This window comes from Prinia subflava, chromosome 12 (genome assembly GCF_021018805.1).
Source record: "Prinia subflava isolate CZ2003 ecotype Zambia chromosome 12, Cam_Psub_1.2, whole genome shotgun sequence".
Lineage (NCBI taxonomy): Eukaryota > Metazoa > Chordata > Aves > Passeriformes > Cisticolidae > Prinia > Prinia subflava.
This window is the reverse complement of record NC_086258.1, coordinates 4429696-4449774: the sequence shown is the minus strand read 5'-3', so window position 1 is coordinate 4449774 and position 20079 is coordinate 4429696. Positions and strand designations below refer to the sequence as shown.

The following is a 20079-nucleotide window of genomic DNA, read 5'->3' as shown; positions in this document are numbered from 1 at the left end:
CCGGCTCAGCCCGGCCCGGCTCGGCTCGGCTCGGCACATCTCGGCTCAGCCCGGCCCGGCTCAGCCCGGCCCGGCGCGGCTCTCCCGGCTCTCCCGGCGCTGTCCGCGGTGCTGATCCCCCCGGTGCCGGGCTGGGCGCGGGCCCGCTCCGAGCACAGCCACTGCGGGTGCCCTCAGCCCTCACCCTGCCCTGCACCCGCTCCCCGCTCGGCCGGACCAGCCTGCCCCTCCTGGGGAGGAGAAAAGGCGTGGGGGTGTAGGAAAAAAAAATATAATAATGCTAAAAAAATTAAATAGATGGGGTCTTCCTGGAACGGCAGCCGGCCCCGCTCCCCCCCGAACCCCTCGGACCCCCTCGGCAGACAAGTTTCAGCCCCATCCCGCGGCCCTTCGCGGTCTCACCCTCCCTTCCCACGGCCCAGGCTCCGTCTGGCCGGAGCTTAAGTCCCTCCTTTTCGCCCCCGGCCCCTCCCCTTCTCTAATTATGTACAAAACACTTCTTAGAATAAAATGGCCAAGCTGGGGCTCCGCCCTGCTCTCCTCTTCCCCATTCATCCTCTCCAGCCCGCTCCAAGCCCCTCCTCCGGTGGCAAGCCCAGCCTCTCGCTTCCCTCCTGGAGCTCTTTTCATTTTTATTTCTAACCCCCTCTCCATTCTCCCTGCTGCCTCTGCTCTTTCCCCCGATGGCTACGAACTGAGCAGCAGAAGAGAGGGGGGGCACAGGAAGAGGGGGAAAAAAGCAAGAAAAAGGAAAAGGAAGAAGGAGAGAAGCGGATTTTTTTTCCTTGCCTCTGCCCTTAATGCCCGCGATCTGGATCAAGGAAGGGGATTTTCTGTCTGAGCATGAAAAGGACTGCTAGAGCCCCAGGATTTTCACGCCTGCAGTATCAGCCCCGCACCCAGTATGCGAGCTGGACAGAGAAGCTCTCCCACAAGTTCCTACCGAGCCGAATAAAAGCCACGGGCGAGCCGCTCTCCGCCACAGAGGGACATTAGCATCAGGTAAGGCGAGCGCTGCGCTGCGGCTGCGGCGCTGCCCCTGCCCGGGGCCGGCTCCTGTTGTGTAACGCGGCCCCTCCGCCGCCCCTGCCCGCACCCCCGCCCTGGGCAGCCCGGGGAGCGGCGGGCATGGATGGATGGCCAAGTCCCGCAGCTCCGCCAGCCCTTCTGCCTGCGCGGTGCCGAGCGAGGGGCCGAGATTCGCGCACTGGGAAGGGCTGCGAGCGCTGGTTTTTACTGGGGCAGCCCCCCCGGCAATTTGGGTTCGGCCCCGGCTCGGCCGGGCTGGCGGTGGGGCGGGGGTGGCGCTGGGGGTGGGAGGCAGCCGGGATCCATCTGTATTCCGGAGTATCGGTACATCCCGGAGCAGGGGGGGACCGTCCCCAAGGAGATGGTGTCATCTCCACTTAATCCACCGCTCCGCTTTCGCAAGTGACAAGCGAATCGCGGAGGAAAAGGAAAGTCTGTCGCCTCGAATCCCACACTGGGCTGATTGCCTCCACTTCCAGCGCGGATGGGAGACAGCGGCAGAGCCGGGGGAGGGCAGGGACGGCGGGGAGCTGCACCCCACGGTGCTGGAGATGGGCTTTCCCCGCGTTCATTTCCCCGTTCAGTGCTGCTTGCGAGGCTGGTGCGGAGCATAACTTTGCCTTTTCCCAGTCCTTGGGGAATGGCGGGACGGAGGGCATCTCCGTGCCATTGCATCATCCTCGAGGTCCGGCACAGCCCGGGTCTAAAGCCCCAGAGACGATCTGGAGAGAGGAGGGGGGTTCTAGGTGTGTGTGTTTCGGCTTTGGAGAGTTCCCCCGTGCTCGTACCTGAGGGTGGGGAAGGGGAGGAGGTGTCACTTCTTGGATGCGGTCTCCTCTTCATGGAGGGAACCCGGCAGCAGATGAAATGCTGGCAGAACTGGTGTTTGAATTTAGCCGTGTGACTGACATCTGCACTAGGCAGGACAGAAGGGTCCTTCATGCTTTACTCTGGCTGCGAAATAATAATTTGTTAATGGCAGTAAATCTGCTTTCCCAGGAGTTGTAGAGAAGTATTTGGGAGACAGTGAGAGGAGGAGGGTTGGAGTAAAGAGGAGATGTGGCTTTGGCGTAAGGAACATGAGAGGTTTTTGAAAAAGATTCCTTATAAAGGAAAAATATCGATTGTGAGTAGCAGACAGACTGGACTCCTTCCCTCCCACGCACCCTAGCCAAGGCAGCGCGGTGTCCCTGGAGCACGAACACGCCGAGCACAGCCGGCACACGCTGTGGGGCTCGGAGCCCACCCCGTGCTCACACACAGCGCCTCGGGCTCGCTGTGCCGTGGATGCAGACAGCTCTCCCTGCTCTGCGGCCCCGCGGCTCCCTCAGCCACACACGGGGGATCCACACACACGGAACGTGCCGAAATAGCTGCATTGATATTCTCACTATGTAAATCAACCCTTCGGAAGTTCACATGAGCGCACACATGCTGTCTTCTTAGCAGGGCTCGGAGTAGGTGGTTTGTTCCTCCAGTGTAGCTTTCTCTGTTGTAGTTGGCTCCAGGCATTGATTTGGGGTTTGTCTGACTCCAAAGCCCTTTGCAACTCAGCAGAAAACCCTCTACATTTGGTGTGTGTACGTTTGTTTTATGGCTCTTTGCAGATTCCCAGGACTCGGGGATGATTTCACTACACGAAAGGCAGACGAGCAGCAGACAGGGAAGCAGGGAAATGGCTGGGGGAGCAGTGGCAATTCCATACTCGTCATGCCTTCCCTGATCACGAGCTGGAGTCTGGGAGTATGGGAAGAGCTCTGCTGGAGTTGCATAGCTTTTTATATGTGTGAGTGTGTGTGAGCACTCTCTACAGCAAAACCACATCTACGGCTAAAACACACGATGCAAGGCTCTGCTTCGGTCTCACCCTGTTCAGAGAAAAACCCTCTCATCCTCAGGGGAAGATACTCCCTTTGCAAGCCCCGCTGATCAGAAATGGCAGAGTGGGCACGGGGGAGATGATGTCACCGGTGTTAGAGGTGTTTAACACCCCCTCTGACCTTCCTGCTCTTCCCCTCCTTCCATAGGGCCTAGTGAGGAGACAAGCCTCCAAGAGCAGGGATATAATGAGGCTGGCTAAAGTCCGTGTTAAAACTTTGGAGAGGAGGAACATATGGTGAATTGGGTTGTTTTAGGTGAAATGTGTCCCAAAAGAAACGGCACTGAATGTGTCTCTATTCCCTCCTAACCAGCACTGTTTACTACACTGGAGGTGTGTGTAAGGCAGATGCTAAACACTCCGTGGGAATGGGTCTGCCAGCAGACAATAGTCATTGTTGTCTGTGTGACAGAAATAGTTCAAAGCCAAATCCTCCCATCTTTGCTCAGGCAGGAGCCCCACCACCTTCTCCAGGTGCATTGCTCGGGAGAGAAACCAGCTCCAGAACCAGGGATCCACACCCAGCTCCCTGCCCACCTCCAGGAATGGATGTGGATTTCTAGGCTTTATCCAGGAATTGCTATTTACAGCTGATGCAGAGATGTTGAGAAAGCAGGAAAAAATATGTTTGGGGAGGGTGTGTGGGAAAAATCGCTGAAGAACATAACTGAGGGTGAAGAAGCCCCTGAGCACCATGAGACACAGTGTTCGGAGGTGGGAAACCAGGGAAGGATTGCCCGGGAAGGGAACACACCCTGCTCTCAGCCCAGCCGAGCCCAGCCCTGCTCAGCCCTGCTCAGCCCTGCTCAGCCCTGCTCAGCCCAGCTCAGCTCAGCTCAGATCAGCTCAGATCAGCCCAGCTCAGCTCAGCTCAGCTCAGCTCAGCCCAGCTCAGCTCAGCTCAGCTCAGCCCAGCCCAGCTCAGCTCAGCTCAGCTCAGCTCAGCTCAGCCCCGCACAGCCCAGCTCAGCCCTGCTCAGCCCTGCTCAGCCCAGCCCAGCACAGCACAGCCCAGCTCAGCCCTGCTCAGCCCTGCTCAGCCCAGCCCAGCACAGCCCAGTCCAGCTCAGCCCCGCTCAGCCCCGCACAGCCCAGCTCAGCCCAGCTCAGCCCTGCTCAGACCCACTCAGCCCAGCTCAGCCCAGCATAGCCCAGCTCAGCCCAGCTCAGCCCCGCTCAGCCCAGCATAGCTCAGCCCAGCTCAGCCCAGCTCAGCCCAGCTCAGCCCAGCCCAGCTCAGCACAGCCCAGCTCAGCCCAGCACAGCCCAGCTCAGCCCAGCTCAGCTCAGCACAGCACAGCCCAGCTCAGCCCAGCACAGCCCAGCTCAGCCCAGCTCAGCCCAGCACAGCCCAGCTCAGCTCAGCTCAGCTCAGCTCAGCACAGCCCAGATCAGCCCAGCTCAGCCCAGCTCAGCCCAGCTCAGCCCAGCTCAGCTCAGCACAGCCCAGCACAGCCCTGCTGTGCAGCGCGGCGGGCGGGCGGTGCCGCCGGGCCCCAGGAGGGGGCGCTGTGGCTCCACGCAGCGCCGGGCGCGGAGCAGCGCGGAGCGGAGCGGGGCTCGCCCGCACCCCTGCCCGCATCATCCCTGCACATCATCCCTGCACTGCATCCCTGCACTGCATCCCTGCACTTCAGCCGTGCACTGCATCCATGCACATCATCCCTGCGCTGCATTCGTGCACTACATCTGTGCACTGCATTCGTGCACTGCCTCCCTGCACTTCATCCCTGCCCACATTCCACGGCAGCATCCCCTGTCGGTGCCCCTGCCCGCATCATCCCTGCCCGCATCATCCCTGCCCGCATTCCCCGGCAGTATCCCCTTCCCGCACCGCTGCCCTCAGCCCTGCCCGCATCCCTGCCCGCCTCCCCGGCCCATCCCCAGCCGCGGACACGGCGGAGGGGCCGGGGGTGTGCGCTCGGTGCCGGCGGGGCTCAGCTCCCGGAGCCCGGGCGGGGCTGGATGTGCGCGGGCCGCGTCCTCCCGCTCCGGAGCCGCGGGGCGAGCGGAGCCCGCGGGAGCCGGCCCGGTGCGAGCAGGGATCGCTCACCCGGTGATGAAATGCAGCTACTTCTGGGACAGAGCCCAGCAGCTTTTCCGTGCCAGCAAATACTACAGGGGAAGTGAAAAATCACTTCATGCATTGGAAGTGCAGAGATGAACTTAGTGAGGCAGAATATAAATTACCCGGACCGAGGGAGCTTGTGCCCAGTTGTTTGATTTACACCATCCTGCTTGCGAAAGTATCATGAGATTTTTAACAACCATAAGGACCTTGGCCCATTTCCTTCCAGGCCACACAGAGCAGCTTTTCAGAAAGGAAGAATATCCACACACACACACATATCTGGCCTCGAAACAGATCCATGGACTGGGGTCTGGTCCTGTGGTTCTCCCTCTTCCCTGGAAGATGGAAGCCAGAGCAGGATGCCGAGTTAGGGAATGGTGCTGAGCTGAGTCAGGGCAAAACATCTCCTCCCGGCAATGTGTGGTACTCCAGAGCGTTCTTGGATGCCAGGGAAGGTTTTCCCCTGCTTGCTGTGCCTCTGCATGGCACGTCCAGCTGAGGTGCTGGGCCTGGAGCACGTCTGGCCAGGGCTGCAGCGGGCTTGTGGCTGCAGGTGGTGTGGGAAAGGGAAAGGTTATCAAGGAGAGAGACCCGGGGAAGCAAACTGGATGTATCTACCAGGTACTTCTGTCTGGAGAGAGGATGGGCAGAGATGGATCAGACAAATGAGGTGGCATTCCCAGGGTTTGGAGTGGGCACAGGGCAGCTGTTGCTGGCTTGATGAGCTAAGCTACGCAGTGCCAGGGAAGGAAAAGTCCTGACTAGTGGGAGGGAGGAATGGGAGAAAGAGCAGAAATCAGAGGAGCAGCTGATTTAGACTGATCTGGAAGCTATTGAAGGACTTAAGTTTATTTCAGGAATGCTGGATCACATCCCAACTGGAGGTGGCATAAACTGGGTATATGAACATGTCATTTTGGAAAGAAAACAGGAGTCAGGCCCAGGACTCCCCTGAGCCTGGGCTGGGGAGTTTAACACAACATTTACAACCCCTTGCTCAGAGACCTCTTTTCCTGCAGCCTTAAGGCAGGACCTGCAAGCAGCTTCACAGGAGAAAGATGCTTATTTATTTTTGCTATTTGTTCTTCTGAAGTCATGTGCTCTACATCCATTTTATCGTTGCCTGCACGGCAGCTGGCAGAGCTCAGCTCTGCACAGAGCTGCTGCTGTGTCCGCTGGCTGAGTGGCACCCACGGTGGCACCGGTGGTGGTGTCACATTTCTGAGTGTTGACATAGCACTCCCCAGTGCTTGAACTCTCACACATGTGATTCCTGGCTCCTGTGCCAGAAAAACAACCAGTTGCACTGCTGATGGATCGCCTCTTCCAGTGGCAATAGGAATAAGGGGAGTGAATAATCTAGAGAGGGTCACCTGCAGAGGAGGATGGAGTGGATTGCCTTTGCCAGACACATGCTGTTGTTCACTGGTGGAAATGCTGGGCAGAGGTAGAAACTGATGTGCCAGAAGCACCAGTACAGCTCTGCAGCCCTAGAACAATTCTGTGTGTGTGTGTTAGCAGTGGGCACCATTCGGGGGAGTATTTCCATCACAGAAACATCTTCCCTCTTAGAGAGTCACAAATTACAGCAAAGCCAGCTCAGAGCTGACACACCAAGCTTGCAAACCAAGCTATGAGAGGTTCTCACACATAAGAGAAGCTCCAGAAAACCAACAAAACCTTAGTAATTTGCTCCAGGACTTTTGGTTGGATATCAAAAGAGAATATAGGAGTAGAGGGAGCTCTCACTCCCATCCGTTCTCTTTACTCCCAATTTCCAATAGAGTAGATCTGGATCCTGTGGTTTTTTCATGCCTGGGACCTGTCTCATTGGTATCCTGAAAGGAAGTACATCCTTTACCCTGGTATTTAGAGAAGACACATCCTGAAGCCTTACGACAGGTCTTCTAACAGCCCGGACTTTTATATCTTTGCATGTTACAGCTGGAATATGTTGTACAGCGAATTCCTGTGAAAAGCTCGCAGCCTCTCGCTGTAAATCATCGCAGCCTGTCGGAGCCAGGGCTGTTAACTGGCTCTGTGGTGAGTGAGGATCTCTTTCTTAGGCTTTGATTTAGAGTGTGATTTAGAGCCTGGCCTGCGCTCTGGGCTCCACTGCATCCATCACGGTTTTGGATGCAGTTTTGGCCAGAAGTCCTGAGTCGGCACAACTGATCCCATTTAGCCATTTCTTCACCCTGCCCTAGCTGCGTGTGTGGCTGTCAGATACATTGCTAGCACTGGGGACCCCTGTGGTAATTTATCCTTGCAGCTGTGGATGCTGATTTGCTAAGCAGGGTGGAAGACAGGGAACGTGATCTTTAAAAACATCTCTTCGTGCAGGCAGCACATTCCAGGTGAGGCTGCGGGAAGAAAACGAAATAAAAGGAGTTTGTGGAAAATTACAAAGCATCTAAAACTAACCAGGGAATAATGAACAGAAACGAGCTGTGACCCCAGGGAGGAGGCAGGAGGGCCAGGATGAGCGGGTGTGAGTCCTTAGCTGGACTTGTGGGCTCAGTGGAGCAGCCACCAGCAGGGCAGGACGCGGGTGCAGGAGCAGCCGGGCTGCTCTTGGCGCGTGGCTGCTCCTCAGGCAGGTACAGATGGCGAGCGGGTGAGCAGAGCCCTGTGACATATGCTGGGGTACATATGTGCCTCTGGGTCCCTCCTGGCTCAGCCCACCTCCCTGCCTGGAACAGGATTGCTGTTCCAGCCTTTTCCCACACCGCTCTGTGCCGAGCCAGGTCTGCAGTCAAAGTCAAAGGTGCGTTTCGAGGGAGCGGCGAGAGCTTAGGAGGGACAAGCTGAGACCGAAGAATGCCTGAGAAATACTGAGCAAGTCAAAGGGAAGAACTGACAAAGACAGCACAGTGTTTGTGCTAAAATTGTGAACACAGAGAAGAAAGCAGCAACAAGGATCCCTATAACATAGCCTTAAGATGAGCAGCTATTTCTAGAATTGCTTATTGTCATATCGTCCAAATTTGGAGTTGCTTCTGTAAAACAACTTCAGGCTTTGCTGCTTGATGCTGGAGAATGCTGATAATGTGTTTATCTGCCATTTCCACTCTCCTAAAAGAGAACTGTACAGTATTTTAAAATGACCGACCATGTTTTAGGCCAGTGAATAGATAAATCTGGTCAACCAGGGAAAAGAGACCAATTAGGATTTTCCCACAATATTTGCCTAAATTATCCAAAGAGCGGAAATTTGAGTTCTAGAAATATTGAGATAAATCCCTTCCTGTGCAATTAGAGATACATGTGCATCCATCCTTTTATTTGCTTCTTGGGGGGAAGAGCTAAGGTGAAAAGACTGATTTGGAACCGAAAGTGTTGCTCTGGGAATTTGCTGGAGGATGAGGAATGAAGGAGAGATATATTTTGCTGATGAAGCTGGATTGGGCCTTGTTAAGGCTGGAAAAACCTGAGAAGTGTTCTAACCACAACAGTAGGACACTAAAGGGATCAGAAAGATCTGGATGAGCACTGTTACTCCTGGGAGAACCTCCCAGCTGTGTGGGGACGTGCAAAGCCAGTGGTTGTCTGAGGACTGTCATCTGCAGTTCCAGATGGAATATCCTGTGTATGACTATTTCTTTATTGATTCCTTCCATGCTTTGTGTTTTCATAACATTCTGCAGTCATGGAGTAAGTTACGAGTCATTTATGGGTGTATTTTTTAGAGGGGAGGGTTTAGATCTAGCACCACATAATTTCCTTGGGTGTCTCTCAGCTTTCTATGGGAAAGAGAAGGAGTAAATAACCATTATCTCAATTCTCTGCCCTCTTTGTGACTGGATAGATGTCAAAATCACTCCTCTTGTCTCAAAGGCCCTGCTGCTGCAGGATGTGTCGCTGAGTGCTCATATATTGCTCAAAGTTTATCAAACACAGACTTTTTTTCACACTTAGGCTCAATTGTCACCGACCCAGAGCTATCAGAACCACAAAGAGCCTGATCCTGCAATTGGAATCACTCAGATAAATTTTTAATTACAGCCTCATGGACATAATGAAACTGATTTCCAAGACCAAAGCCTAAGAAACAGCAAATCCATACACATTCTGAGTGCAGAGTGAATCATGTTTATGGTCCATCAGTGTTCAGCTTCTTTGTTCCAAAATGCTGGTTAGGAAGGCAGAAGAAATATTCCCTGGGATATTATAAAGACTAACATATCATCAGAGGGAGAATCAATGGAGATTGATGGCAAATTAGATGGACACTTGAGACATTAAAAGGAAGGATGGAAAATAGAAGTGATATTATAATTGAACCATATTAATACGTTTTAAATTGCTTTACAAATATTAACAAGTTAAATAAGGGAAGCCTGGAAATAATAGTTCATCTAGTCTGGGAAAGCTGGGAGTGAGGAGGGACATTCGGGTTCCAGTACAAAGGTATATGAAGGTTAAAATGAAAAGTGATCAGAAGTATTTTAACACTTTGATGACAGAAGAACAAGGGGACACATCAAAATTAAAGGGCGCAACTTTTAAAGCAAATTAAAAGGAGATAGTCCTTTCTTCAGTGCATAGTGAAGGCACACAATTCCCTGCTGCAGGATGTCGCTGAGATGAAAGTCCGGATGGATTTGAAGTGTAAAAGGCTACATAACTTTGTAGCAATTAATAGCATTTGCAGCCCTGCAATCTGGGACAATGGTAATCAGGTCTCAGGCTTCAAAGCAAGGGATGACCATCTTCTGGGGTCAGGCAGGACATTTTCTCTCTGCATAAAAAGAACATAATATGGTTGGCCAGGTAAATGTGGCTGCCTATGGTCGATCCCGCTGGAAGCTAAGTCAGCAAGAGATTAGCAAATTGCTTCTGTGGGTGCTGGATTAAGGTATTATAAAAAGGTTTCCATCAATGCCAGACAGAATATCAATCCAGCAATCTCTTCTTCTGTGTCAACTCCCACAAAAATAATTTCAGTGATTGGAGCAGATATTGAAGTAGGACATAGAAGGGGTGGTTACAGGCGGCAGCAGCGACCCTGAGCTGCACAGCTCAGTTTCCTCTATCAGCACTGCAATCTGCAGGCTGGTGCAGAGCTGGGATCAGCCTGGAGCCTCCCAGCACCAGGTTCTGCAGGGATACAGCTCCCAGTCCCCAAGGGCCTGCTGCTTGGACAGAGGAGGAGGAAAAGAAACAGGGAATGCCGACACCTCTGCTCAGTACCAGAGGAAATGCAGCACAAGGCTCCGAGAACAATTCCAATCCCGTCAGTAGAAGCATTTCAGCTGGCAATTTTGCCTTGGCAGATTTTGGAAGTAGTTGGTGGCAAGGTAGCAGAACACTATAGAAAACAGGAGCTTAAATACTGCCATGGGATATGGGAAACATTTGGAAAATCAGCCTCTGAGGTGTTTGTAAGATGTCACCTTGAAGACTCTGGCCAAGCTGATGCAGGGAGGCTGTGACAGAGATAAGTGTGTGCATGAAATCCTGACACTTAACCAAAGCACCTTGGTATGAGTGACAGGGTGGACAGAGATCAGCTATGGGGCCGTGTCCTCTCCCCATATTTTCCCCACAGTCCCATCCCCCTGAGGGTCCCAGGGTGGCTCCCCCTGTCTGCCTTGTGTTGGGCACAATCCTGCCTCCTGCCCAGGGTCATCCACACCACCATGCTGCTGGCAGGGAGGAGGGATTTCTCCATCACTCCCATCAACCATTCTTTTCCTTTGCTGAAGACAGAGTTTGGGTGAGGAGAAAACAAGGCTGCTGAGTACAGACAGGGAGGTTCAGCTTCAGCAGGTGACACTTGCTGAGGGCCACTTCTGCAGTGGCCATGAGCATCTCTAGGTGAACAGAGAAGAAACTGCTCTCCCATGGTCAGCACTTCCTTCAGAAAGGTGGGAAGGATGGCTGTGAGGAAAACACATGGATAGATGGGATAAAGTTCTGACAGCGGTGTGGCTGGGAGGAGGGAGGGGAGCTGGCTGGTGGGAACACAAAGGTCGCTGGTGGGGCAGGTGTCAATGCTCGGGTAAATTGCTCCATCAGGACAAACAATTCCTTTGCTTCCTGGATGGCAAAAAAGAGAGGGATGTGAGTGGCAGGTGCAAAATCTGCCGGTGAGGTGTTGTGGAGGTGTGATGATTACTGTGCTCTGGCCTGGGCTGGGAAGGATGGATGAGGGAGGTTTTGTTCTGTGAAATTCAGAACAGAAAGATGCATGCAAAAAAAAAAATAGCTATAAGGTAGGACTGCAATTTACCTGCATTATTGGAAGATTGATTTCTGATGAAAGGATCAGAGAAAGGAGGGGAATAAAATTTTATGGATTGCAAGAAGGGGGATCAGAGGTCTAAAATGGCAGCTGTTAGTATTCTTGAAGGATTGGTTGAAATGGGACTGCAGAGACCGGTGCAAGCTTCTGATTTCCAACCATCTGCATTTAGAAAGGAGAGGGAGACCAGCAGGCTGGCCTTGGTGAAATTCTGCTGGATTTCCCCCGAGAATCAGGAATTTCAAGTACCTGAAAGCCTTAAAACACTGACAGGGCTGAAAGGTGAGGTGAGGGTCGAAAGCGGGAACAGCTGACAGGAATAAGTAGATTGTAGTCTAGGCTGGATAATTCAGGGATCTGTAATAAAACTGCCCGGTGACAGATAGTGAATAAAAGACTACAGGTATATTATGGTTTACGGAGCACAGGACAGATGTGTCTCTAAGGAGGATGAGATAAGGAGAGGAAGGCAGCAGCGGCCTGTTTTGGGATGCAGCAGCACTGTGTGAATAAAGCAGCGCTGTAGCAAGATAGTTCAATCATGGTGCTGTCACTGGCATGTTATATATGACCTTGAGCAGGTCACTTAGGCTGGCAGCTTTGCAGAAGAGCTTTTTAAATGCATGTGTGCCCATGCACAGGAGCTGAACCCCTTCAGTGCTCTGGCTCTGAGCCTCAGCTCACACAGCGGATGGGCACTACCCAGGGAACTGGATCTGAGTTTGGTATGAGGGAAAATCTGGATTTTTTAAAGAATTCAGCAACCCCCGTCCTCAGGAAATATAATCCCCCAAAGACTGGTAGTTAGCTGTGCTGACTCTTTACATTTCCAGGGCTGGGCAAAGGCAGTACAGGTTTGCCTCTCTCCCCTCCACCCCAGTAAAATGGCTCCTTCTTCAGAAATCTGGCCTGAATTAATTTCTCTCCTCATCGCCTCAGATCAGTGGCAGAGCTGGCCTTTTACTGGAATAGATAAGGGAAGAACACGCTAATTGCATCTGTTTGTCTCCCTTGCACACAGGAATGAGGATTTTACATACACAAAACAAAAAATAAAGTTTGCAAGTGCACACACACACACACACACACACACACACACACACACACAGATGTGCGTTGTTCTTTAAAAATGCTGAATCAAGGCTGCTGTTTCATATTAATCTTTTTACCACCTTCAGCATTTGCAGTAAATAACAATTAATGATAAAGCTGCTTGCATTAAATAGAGGAGCAGAAGAGGCTGATAGGTCCTTCCTACCAGTGGATCCTCCTGCAGTGCTTCTCAATACTTTATTAAGTTTGAAGACAGAGATTTTTGTCCATGGCTGTACTTTTTTTTTATTTTTCTCTCACTGCTGCTCCTCTGAGGCCGCTCTGCTGTAAAGCCTTGACACCAGTGAAGTGCAGTCCCCAACCCCTGGTGTGTCACATCACGCCTTTGATGCTGGGGCACGACCCTCCCTCGGGTGCTGGGGCTGTGGTGGATGCCAGGGCTGGGGACAAACACACTCTGCTGCCCTGGCACAGCCTTCTCTGGTCTCCAGACCTCCATCAGCAACTCAGGGAAAAGAAAATCAACAGGAGAGCTGAGACACACTCCGGATTTTATTTTTAGGTGTAAGTTTAAAATTCCAGGCACTTGAAGGGATGTGAGGACTGATTCCCAGCTCAATAACGCAATATTTTTGTGTTCAGAGACCCAGGATGCATTTTCCATGCCCCACATGCAGAGTGTTCAAGCGTGCAGCTCTGCTGCGGCCGTGCAGCAGGACTGTGAAAGATGACAAAAAACCATTGGAGGATTTCTGCTTGCTCATATTGACCAACACTGATGTAAATCAAGAAAAATATCCCCAGAAACAGGTTACTTCTGAGAGGAAGCTTGTTTCCTCCTGGAGAAACTCCAAGAGCAAACTGATGCAGGGAGCTGAGATCATTGGCAATGTGGAAACATCCAGAGATGTTTGGGTGTTCAGTTCCTACACACAGAGCTAATTTTATTTTTTTTTAAATCCTCTGGATGCAGCAAGGTGTTGCTTCTCTAAACACCTCCAGGACCAAGACTGCTGTGAGCAGGGTGCTGTGCTGGAGAAACCAGACACAAAAAATGGGTGCAGGAAAAGCAGGATCCTGGAACAGGCTGTGTCTCATTCCGAGTGCTCCTCAGGGGTTTGAGTCAGGGATGGCTGATGGAGGGAGCTCTGCTGCTTTTTCTTTGGTTTAATCTCACAGGCACTTGGACATCACACGCTCCTGTGGGGACTTTGTGCCCGTTTGGTTCTGCGGTGATTATTAAAAAAAAAAAAAAAAAAGAAAAAAGAAAAAAAAGGAAAAAGGAAAAGAAAGCCAGGAGAAGTGAAAAGGAAGAATTCAGAGAAATAGAGGGTGAAAAGGGATGGTGTCACTGTCTTAAAATAAACCAGCAGCATATGGCAATTTCTAATGGAAAAAGTGAATTCGCTCTCAGATTATTTCCTGGGAACTTTTCACTCATTTTTGATACAGGGCTTTGCTCATCTATTTTGCTGTAAATCTAATTATTTCATTTTAAGTTCTCTGATGAATGCAGGTTTAGACTAGAAGACAGCAAAGGACTCTGAAAGTCGTCAGCTTAAGGAACTCACAGAAACTCAGCCTTGCTGAGATCCCTCATGTTGTTATGAAGATCTGACAGACAGTTATTGGAATTCCTGGTAGGAATAGGTGAATAATGATTTCTCTCACTCTTTTTTTTTTTTTTAATCAGTTTAGTTCTGGAAGGAAAAACGAAGGGAAAAAAATACTTTTAGGTATTTAAATATAATTGGTGTGGCGGGGGAAGAATGAAAAGATTTTATATTTGAGACTAAAAGGCAAAGAGAGTAGAAAATCACTTCAAAATTTAAATTTTGCATAAATGAATAACTTTTTTTTCCCCATAAGTGTATTATTTCACTTTTGGTCGGTTTTGGTTTTTTAGCATTTCCTTCTAGATCCACTTTATAAACATCTCATCATAAAGCATTTACGTTAAGAAACAATGCAGTCATGTACTTTATTTTCATTTTTTCCCCATCCCACTTTTTGACAGTAACTATCTAATGAATTCAATCTGAATTAATAAACATTGGCAGACAATCCCCAAGCACTTTTCTGAGCCTAATTTTAGGACGTGCTAAAAACAATGTCTCGCATCCTTTAGTGCCTATGATTGCAGTTTCCTTCATGCTGCTCACAGTTAAAGACAATTCCTGCCTCAAATAACAGATGCTCAAAGAGTCCAGAGTGATGGGAGATAAAAGGAGAAAATAAAAAGATCTGTCTGAAGTCTAAGTAAATCAGGAGCAGAGCCATACAGAGTATGGTCTTGACTCCATTCCCTGCTTTCTCACCAGCCTGGGGATTAATTATAAATCTCTTTCTCACCCATTAGATTTTTCTCATACTCCTTCTACTCCTGCACTTTCTCATTCACACCTTCAAGCCTTTGCTACTCTTCCTTTAATCCAGCTTCCCTGACTCTCCAATTTTTGCAGGCTTTCCTCTTTTCTCGTCTGCTCCTCCTGGAGAGGATTGCTAACGAAGTGGCAAGTGTTAATAACATGTCTTGGCCGTGCCTGCTGTGATGGGGAAAGGAGGAGCAGGGTGGGTGGAGGAAAGCTGCAAAGGAGGAAAGGGAGGATCTGAGCTGATTTCAGACTCTGGACCAAGGTGCAGGAAGGCAGAGGAAGCCCCTGCACGCTCAGAAACCTCCTTGCCACGGGAGCAGAGCCTGAACTGAATGTTCAGGAGGAGAACAACATCTGCAAGGGGGACTTGTCCCCACTGGGGTTCAGGGATCAAAGCAAAGATTCCAGGACTGGGAGATGTGTTAGAAGCAGCAGAGCCCTGTGCTGTGACAGGAGCTCAGAGGAGGTTTGTGTGCTGGGTTTGTGTGGCTGGATTTGTGCACAGGGACTGGTGGCTCTGCAGTAACACCAGCTGTGGATGTGCACATGCAGTGAGACAGGGGTGACAGCGCTGGCAGGGCTTCCACAGCCATCTGCTCTGGGCCACAGGGCCACACCTGAGCCAGGATGTCACCACACCTCCTGCCAGCCTCCTCCAGCCCTGCAGGGTCCCTGTTTGTCACTGCAGCCTCTGCTGTGTGGTCACTGGGAAAACCTGGGCAGAACCTGTGGGTTTAGGGGACTGAAGTGTTTAAGGGGGACATAGGAGAGCCCCTGTTTGGGTTGGCAGCTGCAGCTCCCTGAGGAGCACAGGCCAAACCCACAACAGCTGGTGGGGACAAACTGTGTTGGTCCTGTGGGAACAAGATGTTGTCTGGTCTGCAGGAGGAGGGACAAAACAGAGGTGTAAATTAGAGGGAAGTTTCCTTGAGCTGCTCTGGTCTCAGAATATTATACCAGGAATAAAATGTCCAAGAATAGCTGTCTGTCATTGTAAGCAGTCACATAAGCCATGATAGATAACTTCAGGCTATGTGTTCATGAGCACAGCAGACTCTAAATACTCTTCTTTCTTTGGGAACTCCTTCCCAACACCTTTGATTTTACAGGGATAAGCCAGCTCTATTCCTGTTCTGCACTTAATTTAACACTCACACAAAATTATGTATCCAGCCAGCTATTTATTATCTAATTTGATGTCTGCAGTTGAGGAAAGACTATTTATCCTTTCCCACAGCAGTGTCTCTTTCTCTGGCAGCTCTGACTAGCTGCTAGGTGCCCTGGGGAATGTCAAGGCAGAATTTATTAATCATGACCAGCCATGGAGGTGTTTTTCACATTTGGATTTGGCCAGCTGATTGCACAGGATCTTTCTGGGAGTCAGGCTGTTGAAGACACCAATGTGATGCTTGCTCTGGATTGCTTTCAAAGTCGCTTTGGGAAGCTGCAGAGGCCTGCAGGATCCATCCAGGGTGAGGAGTTCTAGCAGGAGCATGTGTGCAGGCTGGTGGAGGGGACTGCTCGCTCCCTTTGGCATGACACCATGCCAGGGAAACTTTAAAGTAGCACTCAGCATGTCCTGTCCTTCCCCCAGCCCACAAAGGTGTGAATCTCTCAGCATTCCCGTGGAAGCCTTGCAGGCATTCATTCTGGATGTCTCCCTTGGAGCAGGAGGAGCTGTGATGGCACCTGGCACTTGCCAAACTGGAAGTCACCCCTCGGCCTGCCCACGAGTGATGGCAGCGCCGGCCAAGTGCACAGGGTGTGCTGAAACTGCAGTGTTTGTTTTACAAAATGCTCTCAGCTCTTCCAGAGCTTCTTGCCTCCCTTTGTCGAGCCTGGTTGAGCATGTGCTGCTCTTCCTGGTCAGTGATTTCCTCCTGGCATTGAGAAAGGTCAAGTGTCCATGCCAATTCTTTTGGATCTGTCAGCAGCCCTCAGCCCTCTGGCCATGAAGGGCTAACCATTTGCAGTGTCTGGCATGGATGGGCAGTATCTCCCTGCAGGAGCATTCCTCCTTTCCAAAAGACACTCCACAGTGTAACTTGGAGTAATGAAACATTTCCCTCAAGGACTCTTCCAGGGGGTAATTCCATGCTCACTTGTACTGTTGCTGTCACAGGGATGGGATTCCAGTACTGCAGATGTGCTGGTGACAAGGGGTAAGGTCAACTTTCAAGTAAATTACCCGCAGTTTTCAAAATTGATCATCCTCAAACCTTCTTTCCTGCTTTTGACTTGCTCCATTGTTGCCTAACACAGAGACAAATTGAGGCACTTTGCTGCTTCCCTACCCCAGAGAGGAGGCCACACACACAGAAACGTCAGCTGGGATGGGATGGAGCCGCTTGTGGGGCGGGGAGGTGGAAACGTGGGCTTTTAACGGGAGTCTCAGGCTCCAGCAGTGCTCACCATTAGCCAAGAGCTGTAATCCGTAGTGACAGGCCAGCTGGAGCACGAGGACACTTCCAGGCAGATCTGCATTCAGAGGTGCACTCCCGGCAGCTGCGTGGGGGAATTCAGATTTCCAGCCGTGGAGCCCGGCGCACCAGGCACGTCCCGCTCCGAGGAGCAGCAGACAGAAAAGCCCCTCTTCCTCTGTAAATAAACCTCCAAAAGTTGGAGATGCTGCTTTTTATTCCCACTGCACAAACACAGCTCTCCCTGGGAGAGGTGGTGAGGGCTGGTCCTTCCTAGTGTGTATTGGGACTTCCTTTAACACCGATGGAAGGAAGGAGCGGACAGAGAATGGTCCTGCAGGGCCATGCTCTGCTCTCTCTCCAAACCCAACAGCCTCGGGGGCTTCCTGCCTCTCCACGTTTAAAATGTGTCCTCCAACCACCCAGCGCTGCCTCCATCCCTTACAGAACCTGTGGCTGCCCAGGGGACCTCGGGGACCCTTTCCTTTCTGAGATGAGGAATCGATGGGGTTGCCTTGTTGCAGGTCTCCTTTTTGTTCTTGCTCTCCCTTCTGCCTCTTGCTTTGCCCCTCTTTTCAACTCGCTGTTTCCAGCACCTACACAGACGTGGCAGCAGGAATTTACAGGGAGCAATTCCCCTCTGCTTGTGCAGGGCAGTGGAAATGTGGTTTCAAACAGGCAAAAAAAAAAAAAGAAATCAGGTAGCCTTCCGAGAAGGAGGTGGAATGTATCTTTTAAAAGTATGTAAGTGGTTTGGAAGACAGAGGTCCCAGGAGGTCAATGTTATTCAGACTTTAAAATCCCTGATGCTTATGAAAACATTGCATACAAATTTCACTGTGGGAAAATCTGCATTTTTTTCTTCTTTTTCTTTTTTTTTTTTTTAATATTTTTTTCTTTAACAAGTAGAGGAGGTGCTTTTCTGGTGTGCAGAGGGGAGAGAAGCTGTACATTGCTGTCATTGAGCTGTTTGGAAAAGGGACAATTTCCTTGGGAAATTCCTTGTGAAATTCCTGTCTTTGGATATATGTCTTTGTTTATTTTTTAACTTCAATGTGAAGGAGAACCATAATCCCACAACGCTCTTATGACCTAAAAATATAAAAGCAATAATAATTTGAGATTATCAATATCTTCTTTTCCTGTGGTGCTGAAGCACTAAGATGCTACAGGAAATATTTAGCATTGTATGATAATAATAAATACAATAATAAAATAAACAGCACCAAATATTTTATGCAATACATAATGGATTCTAAACAAATATCAATACAATACACAATGTGTAAAAATGTCAAAACAAATTAATTGAAACAACACAAAAGTAATGTGTTTATTTCCTCAAAATTAAACATTTCGATATGAGTGAAATGAAGAGAGAAAATCCGAATGATTTGTTTTGACACTTTCAACATGAAAAAAGTTTGTCAAAATTGACATGTTCCCATGCAATGCTTCGATTTGGAGGGAACGGCGTTTTCCTGCGAAAAACTGTTCTGTCAAATTTTTTTGACCAGCTCTGCATACAGCTCTTCTAAGCAGACAAGCATCACAGCCAAGACTCTCAAACGCTCCAGGTGGTCAGGAGATGGATTAAGCACACAGCAGAACAGTCTCAGAGAAGGAAATAAATAAAGCCCAGAGCTAGAGGTGGCCTCAAATGTGGGTAACGAAGGGCTGTGATGTTTGAGATGCTCACACTTGAGTGGTGTTGAACTCTAATCCCAGAAAGGACTGAGTGCCTTCAGATTTTAAATTTTTTAGCATATCTGTGTTGCAGAACTGGTGCGCTGATGGGAGAGGGTGTTTGTGATGCCAGTGCAGATCCTCAATATCCTCTGGGATTTTCTAGTTCTTGGCTTTGGTTGGAGTCTGGCTGGTACCAGCCTTCTGTGCTTGACAGATTAATACTGGTAAGGATGAGATGGCTTTATTTTGCACACATCCTTGTGTCCCAGTGGAAATCTCAGGCTTAGGGCTCGGGGAATAGGTGGAAATGCAGTGCTGCAGGTAGATTGGCTCTGGGATTCAGGGCTTCTGAGAACAGCTTTGGGTAGGAGTTCTCCCACCTTCGTGATACACAGATTTTAAATCTTCTTATTATATAAATGCAGTTCCAGGTTAATGTGAGTTTCTAATTTAATACGCTGTTCCAAATTAAGAGTTAATATGGTATTTGATTATCTTTTTGCAATGAGATCCAACCCAAGGCTCATTGACTTCAATAGACTTTCCAGGAGAACCTGCAATGGCAGAGCCTGCACTCCACATTTCTGATTTCTGCTGCAGAAGCTGCCCATGAAATGCTGTTATTTGGAGCTAATACTCATTCCAGCTCACATTTCTAGCCTGAGCTGAAGTGCAGTGCATCTAACCTCTCCTCTGTGGGGTGGCAGGGCTGCAGAGGGGGCTGACCCTGGGTGTTCCCAGCCTCAGAGCTGTGCCCTGCATGCCTAAAGCAGTGATTTGTGTAGCTCACCTCTCAGATAACTCCCAGGGAGTGCAGGGATGTGGAGCTGTGCTCACCCTGGCCCTGCCTGCAGCTCTGTTCCCCCACAGCAGCCTGAGCCATCCAAACTGCTTCCAGAGTGCCCTGGCAGGGGTCTGAGCCAGTGGCTGCAGGAACCAGGGGGACTAAATGCACAGAGAGCCACTGCAAATTCCTGATCCACTCAGTGCCATCAGGAAGGTGGAGCTGCCCAAGGCTGGAATTTGCAATTGGCAGCTCAGAGTCCCTTTTCTGTCCCCTCTTCAGCTGTCCCTGCTGCTCCTGGCTCCATCCAGCTGAGTGCTGGTGGAATACGGTGCCCAGAGGAAGCTCCAGTGGTGCTTTTCATCCTGGCAGGCAGCCTGGCACTGTCCAAGCAGCAGGAGCTGCACCAGGAGAAGGATTTTAACCCCTGTGGATTTTAACCCCTTCTGCTCCTCCAGTAAGAGTGGAGGAACACAATGACCCAGTCAAAGAGTGAGCTCCTTTTAGAGGGACAAGATAAATGGGAGGATAA

General features: G+C 50.4%; 1 protein-coding gene across 1 annotated transcript in view; it reads left to right on the top strand.

Moving 5' to 3' along the window:
- Positions 1–638: 638 nt before the first annotated feature.
- The window catches only part of BRINP1 (BMP/retinoic acid inducible neural specific 1), a 91207-nt gene continuing 71766 nt past the window's right edge, over positions 639–20079 (top strand). The window contains exon 1 of the mRNA XM_063409483.1: positions 639–1002. The gene's annotated coding sequence lies outside the window, so the exon portion shown is untranslated. The remainder of the gene's footprint in view (positions 1003–20079) is intronic.